The sequence below is a fragment of the Cherax quadricarinatus genome, chromosome 62 (genome assembly GCF_038502225.1).
Source record: "Cherax quadricarinatus isolate ZL_2023a chromosome 62, ASM3850222v1, whole genome shotgun sequence".
NCBI lineage: Eukaryota > Metazoa > Arthropoda > Malacostraca > Decapoda > Parastacidae > Cherax > Cherax quadricarinatus.
Genome location: NC_091353.1, coordinates 23,189,048 through 23,197,192, shown reverse-complemented (window position 1 = coordinate 23,197,192; position 8,145 = coordinate 23,189,048). Strand labels below are relative to the sequence as shown.

The 8,145-nt window shown below is 44.9% G+C and overlaps 1 protein-coding gene across 1 annotated transcript in view; it reads right to left on the bottom strand.

Annotated features, from left to right (window-relative positions):
• The window catches only part of LOC128687195 (uncharacterized), a 148,852-nt gene that overhangs the window by 13,782 nt on the left and 126,925 nt on the right, over positions 1-8,145 (bottom strand). The window lies entirely within an intron of this gene.

Below are 8,145 nucleotides of genomic sequence, written 5' to 3'. Positions count from 1 at the left end.
ACCAGTGTAAACCGCTACGTCATACACCAGTGTAAATCGCTACATCATGCACCAGTGTAAACCGCTACATCATGCACCAGTGTAAACCGCTACATCATGCACCAGTGTAAACCGCTACATCATGCACCAGTGTAAACCGCTACATCATGCACCAGTGTAAACCGCTACGTCATGCACCAGTGTAAACCGCTACATCATGCACCAGTGTAAACCGCTACGTCATGCACCAGTGTAAATCGCTACATCATGCACCAGTGTAAATCGCTACATCATGCACCAATGTAAATCGCTACATCATGCACCAGTGTAAATCGCTACATCATACAACAGTGTAAACCGCTACATCATGCACAAGTGTAAATCGCTACATCATGCACCAGTGTAAATCGCTACATCATGCACCAGTGTAAATCGCTACATCATGCACCAGTGTAAATCGCTACATCATACACCAGTGTAAACCGCTACATCATGCACCAGTGTAAACCGCTACATCATGCACCAGTGTAAACCGCTACATCATGCACCAGTGTAAACCGCTACATCATGCACCAGTGTAAACCGCTACATCATGCACCAGTGTAAACCGCTACATCATGCACCAGTGTAAATCGCTACATCATGCACCAGTGTAAACCGCTACGTCATGCACCAGTGTAAATCGCTACATCATGAGTGTAAACCGCTACATCATGCACCAGTGTAAATCGCTACATCATGCAGCAGTGTAAATCGCTACATCATGAGTGTAAACCGCTACATCATGCACCAGTGTAAACCGCTACATCATGCACCAGTGTAAACCGCTACATCATGCACCAGTGTAAACCGCTACATCATGCACCAGTGTAAACCGCTACATCATGCACCAGTGTAAACCGCTACATCATGCACCAGTGTAAATCGCTACATCATGCACCAGTGTAAACCGCTACATCATGCACCAGTGTAAATCGCTACATCATGAGTGTAAACCGCTACATCATGCACCAGTGTAAACCGCTACATCATGCACCAGTGTAAATCGCTACATCATGAGTGTAAACCGCTACATCATGCACCAGTGTAAACCGCTACATCATGCACCAGTGTAAACCGCTACATCATGCACCAGTGTAAACCGCTACATCATGCACCAGTGTAAATCGCTACATCATGCACCAGTGTAAACCGCTACATCATGCACCAGTGTAAATCGCTACATCATGCACCAGTGTAAACCGCTACATCATACACCAGTGTAAATCGCTACATCATACACCAGCGTAAATCGCTACATCATGCACCAGTGTAAATCGCTACATCATGCACCAGCGTAAACCGCTACATCATGCACCAGTGTAAACTGCTACATCATACACCAGTGTAAATCGCTACATCATGAGTGTAAATCGCTACATCATGCACCAGTGTAAACCGCTACATCATGCACCAGTGTAAACCGCTACGTCATGCACCAGTGTAAATCGCTACATCATGCACCAGTGTAAATCGCTACATCATGCACCAGTGTAAACCGCTACATCATACACCAGTGTAAACCGCTACATCATGCACCAGTGTAAACCGCTACATCATACACCAGTGTAAACCGCTACATCATGCACCAGTGTAAACCGCTACATCATGAGTGTAAATCGCTACATCATGCACCAGTGTAAACCGCTACATCATGCACCAGTGTAAACCGCTACATCATGAGTGTAAATCGCTACATCATGCACCAGTGTAAACCGCTACATCATGCACCAGTGTAAACCGCTACATCATGCACCAGTGTAAACTGCTACATCATGCACCAGTGTAAATCGCTACATCATGCACCAGTATAAACCGCTACATCATGCACCAGTATAAACCGCTACATCATGCACCAGTATAAACCGCTACATCATGCACCAGTATAAACCGCTACATCATGCACCAGTGTAAACCGCTACATCATGCACCAGTATAAACCGCTACATCATGCAGCAGTATAAACCGCTACATCATACACCAGTATAAACCGCTACATCATGCAGCAGTGTAAACCGCTACATCATGCACCAGTGTAAACCGCTACATCATGCACCAGTATAAACCGCTATATCATGCAGCAGTATAAACCGCTACATCATGCACCAGTGTAAACCGCTACATCATGCAGCAGTGTAAACCGCTACATCATGCACCAGTGTAAACCGCTACATCATGCACCAGTATAAACCTCTATATCATGCAGCAGTATAAACCGCTACATCATACACCAGTATAAACCGCTACATCATACACCAGTGTAAACCGCTACATCATGCAGCAGTATAAACCGCTACATCATACACCAGTATAAACCGCTACATCATGCAGCAGTGTAAACCGCTACATCATGCACCAGTGTAAACCGCTACATCATGCAGCAGTGTAAACCGCTACATCATGCAGCAGTGTAAACCGCTACATCATGCACCAGTGTAAACCGCTACATCATGCAGCAGTGTAAACCGCTACATCATGCACCAGTGTAAACCGCTACATCATGCACCAGTGTAAACCGCTACGTCATGCACCAGTGTAAACCGCTACATCATGCACCAGTGTAAATCGCTACATCATGCACCAGTGTAAACCGCTACGTCATGCACCAGTGTAAATCGCTACATCATGAGTGTAAACCGCTACATCATGCACCAGTGTAAATCGCTACATCATGCAGCAGTGTAAATCGCTACATCATGAGTGTAAACCGCTACATCATGCACCAGTGTAAACCGCTACATCATGCACCAGTGTAAACCGCTACATCATGCACCAGTGTAAACCGCTACATCATGCACCAGTGTAAACCGCTACGTCATGCACCAGTGTAAACCGCTACATCATGCACCAGTGTAAATCGCTACATCATGCACCAGTGTAAACCGCTACGTCATGCACCAGTGTAAATCGCTACATCATGAGTGTAAACCGCTACATCATGCACCAGTGTAAATCGCTACATCATGCAGCAGTGTAAATCGCTACATCATGAGTGTAAACCGCTACATCATGCACCAGTGTAAACCGCTACATCATGCACCAGTGTAAATCGCTACATCATGCACCAGTATAAACCGCTACATCATACACCAGTGTAAATCGCTACATCATGCACCAGTATAAACCGCTACATCATACACCAGTGTAAATCGCTACATCATGCACCAGTATAAACCGCTACATCATGCACCAGTGTAAATCGCTACATCATACACCAGTGTAAACCGCTACATCATGCACCAGTGTAAATCGCTACATCGTGCACCAGTGTAAACCGCTACATCATGCACCAGTGTAAACCGCTATATCATGCAGCAGTGTAAATCGCTACATCATGAGTGTAAACCGCTACATCATGCACCAGTGTAAACCGCTACATCATGCACCAGTGTAAACCGCTACGTCATGCACCAGTGTAAATCGCTACATCATGCACCAGTGTAAACCTCTACATCATGCACCAGTGTAAACCGCTACATCATACACCAGTGTAAACCGCTACATCATGCACCAGTGTAAACCGCTACATCATACACCAGTGTAAACCGCTACATCATGCACCAGTGTAAACCGCTACATCATGAGTGTAAATCGCTACATCATGCACCAGTGTAAACCGCTACATCATGCACCAGTGTAAACCGCTACATCATGAGTGTAAATCGCTACATCATGCACCAGTGTAAACCGCTACATCATGCACCAGTGTAAACCGCTACATCATGCACCAGTGTAAACTGCTACATCATGCACCAGTGTAAATCGCTACATCATGCACCAGTATAAACCGCTACATCATGCACCAGTATAAACCGCTACATCATGCACCAGTATAAACCGCTACATCATGCACCAGTATAAACCGCTACATCATGCAGCAGTATAAACCGCTACATCATGCACCAGTATAAACCGCTACATCATGCAGCAGTATAAACCGCTACATCATACATCAGTGTAAACCGCTACATCATGCAGCAGTGTAAACCGCTACATCATGCACCAGTATAAACCGCTACATCATGCACCAGTATAAACCGCTATATCATGCAGCAGTATAAACCGCTACATCATGCACCAGTGTAAACCGCTACATCATGCAGCAGTGTAAACCGCTACATCATGCACCAGTGTAAACCGCTACATCAAGCACCAGTGTAAACCTCTACATCATGCAGCAGTATAAACCGCTACATCATACACCAGTATAAACCGCTACATCATACACCAGTGTAAACCGCTACATCATGCAGCAGTATAAACCGCTACATCATACACCAGTATAAACCGCTACATCATGCAGCAGTGTAAACCGCTACATCATGCACCAGTGTAAACCGCTACATCATGCAGCAGTGTAAACCGCTACATCATGCAGCAGTGTAAACCGCTACATCATGCACCAGTGTAAACCGCTACATCATGCAGCAGTGTAAACCGCTACATCATGCACCAGTGTAAACCGCTACATCATGCACCAGTGTAAACCGCTACATCATGCACCAGTATAAACCGCTACATCATGCACCAGTATAAACCGCTACATCATGCACCAGTATAAACCGCTACATCATGCACCAGTATAAACCGCTACATCATACACCAGTATAAACCGCTACATCATGCACCAGTGTAAACCGCTACATCATGCAGCAGTGTAAACCGCTACATCATGCAGCAGTGTAAACCGCTACATCATACACCAGTATAAACCGCTACATCATACACCAGTGTAAACCGCTACATCATGCAGCAGTATAAACCGCTACATCATACACCAGTATAAACCGCTACATCATGCACCAGTGTAAACCGCTACATCATGCAGCAGTGTAAACCGCTACATCATGCACCAGTATAAACCGCTACATCATACACCAGTATAAACCGCTACATCATGCACCAGTGTAAACCGCTACATCATGCACCAGTGTAAACCGCTACATCATGCACCAGTGTAAACCGCTACATCATGCAGCAGTGTAAACCGCTACATCATGCGCCAGTATAAACCGCTACATCATGCACCAGTATAAACCGCTACATCATGCACCAGTATAAACCGCTACATCATACACCAGTATAAACCGCTACATCATACACCAGTATAAACCGCTACATCATGCAGCAGTGTAAACCGCTACATCATGCACCAGTATAAACCGCTACATCATACACCAGTATAAACCGCTACATCATACACCAGTATAAACCGCTACATCATGCACCAGTGTAAACCGCTACATCATGCAGCAGTATAAACCGCTACATCATGCGCCAGTATAAACCGCTACATCATGCGCCAGTATAAACCGCTACATCATGCACCAGTATAAACCGCTACATCATGCACCAGTATAAACCGCTACATCATACACCAGTATAAACCGCTACATCATACACCAGTATAAACCGCTACATCATGCAGCAGTGTAAACCGCTACATCATGCACCAGTGTAAACCGCTACATCATGCACCAGTATAAACCGCTATATCATGCAGCAGTATAAACCGCTACATCATCCATCAGTGTAAACCGCTACATCATGCAGCAGTGTAAACCGCTACATCATGCACCAGTGTAAACCGCTACATCATGCACCAGTATAAACCTCTATATCATGCAGCAGTATAAACCGCTACATCATACACCAGTATAAACCGCTACATCATGCAGCAGTGTAAACCGCTACATCATGCACCAGTGTAAACCGCTACATCATGCACCAGTGTAAACCGCTACATCATGCAGCAGTGTAAACCGCTACATCATGCACCAGTGTAAACCGCTACATCATGCACCAGTGTAAACCGCTACATCATGCACCAGTATAAACCGCTACATCATGCACCAGTATAAACCGCTACATCATGCACCAGTATAAACCGCTACATCATGCACCAGTATAAACCGCTACATCATGCACCAGTATAAACCGCTACATCATGCACAAGTATAAACCGCTACATCATACACCAGTATAAACCGCTACATCATGCACCAGTGTAAACCGCTACATCATGCAGCAGTGTAAACCGCTACATCATGCACCAGTGTAAACCGCTACATCATGCAGCAGTATAAACCGCTACATCATACACCAGTATAAACCGCTACATCATACACCAGTATAAACCGCTACATCATACACCAGTGTAAACCGCTACATCATGCAGCAGTATAAACCGCTACATCATACACCAGTATAAACCGCTACATCATGCACCAGTGTAAACCGCTACATCATGCAGCAGTGTAAACCGCTACATCATGCACCAGTATAAACCGCTACATCATACACCAGTATAAACCGCTACATCATGCACCAGTGTAAACCGCTACATCATGCACCAGTGTAAACCGCTACATCATGCACCAGTGTAAACCGCTACATCATGCAGCAGTGTAAACCGCTACATCATGCGCCAGTATAAACCGCTACATCATGCACCAGTATAAACCGCTACATCATGCACCAGTATAAACCGCTACATCATACACCAGTATAAACCGCTACATCATACACCAGTATAAACCGCTACATCATGCAGCAGTGTAAACCGCTACATCATGCACCAGTATAAACCGCTACATCATACACCAGTATAAACCGCTACATCATACACCAGTATAAACCGCTACATCATGCACCAGTGTAAACCGCTACATCATGCAGCAGTATAAACCGCTACATCATGCGCCAGTATAAACCGCTACATCATGCGCCAGTATAAACCGCTACATCATACACCAGTATAAACCGCTACATCATACACCAGTATAAACCGCTACATCATACACCAGTATAAACCGCTACATCCTGCAGCAGTGTAAACCGCTACATCATGCACCAGTATAAACCGCTACATCATACACCAGTATAAACCGCTACATCATACACCAGTATAAACCGCTACATCATGCACCAGTGTAAACCGCTACATCATGCAGCAGTATAAACCGCTACATCATGCACCAGTATAAACCGCTACATCATGCAGCAGTATAAACCGCTACATCATGCGCCAGTATAAACCGCTACATCATGCGCCAGTATAAACCGCTACATCATACACCAGTATAAACCGCTACATCATGCACCAGTGTAAACCGCTACATCATGCAGCAGTATAAACCGCTACATCATGCGCCAGTATAAACCGCTACATCATACACCAGTATAAACCGCTACATCATGCACCAGTGTAAACCGCTACATCATGCAGCAGTATAAACCGCTACATCATGCGCCAGTATAAACCGCTACATCATGCACCAGTGTAAACCGCTACATCATGCACCAGTGTAAACCGCTACATCATGCACCAGTGTAAACCGCTACATCATGCACCAGTGTAAACCGCTACATCATGCACCAGTATAAACCGCTACATCATGCACCAGTATAAACCGCTACATCATGCGCCAGTATAAACCGCTACATCATACACCAGTATAAACCGCTACATCATGCACCAGTGTAAACCGCTACATCATACACCAGTATAAACCGCTACATCATGCACCAGTGTAAACCGCTACATCATGCACCAGTATAAACCGCTACATCATGCACCAGTGTAAACCGCTACATCATGCACCAGTATAAACCGCTACATCATACACCAGTATAAACCGCTACATCATGCGCCAGTATAAACCGCTACATCATACACCAGTATAAACCGCTACATCATGCGCCAGTATAAACCGCTACATCATGCACCAGTGTAAACCGCTACATCATGCACCAGTATAAACCGCTACATCATACACCAGTATAAACCGCTACATCATACACCAGTATAAACCGCTACATCATACACCAGTATAAACCGCTACATCATACACCAGTATAAACCGCTACATCATACACCAGTATAAACCGCTACATCATACACCAGTATAAACCGCTACATCATGCGCCAGTATAAACCGCTACATCACCAGTGCATGATAATTTACCCAGGATGATGACTGATGTATGTCAAGTAGAACTTCATTGTCTATTTTTCGTCGATAATGTTTTTGTTGGTGAGATGTTGTCTGTGTTGTTTAAGTTTATTATAGTAAGTCATGTGTGGGGAGAGAGGTTGTGGTGCGAGTGATGGTAGAGCTGTTTCCT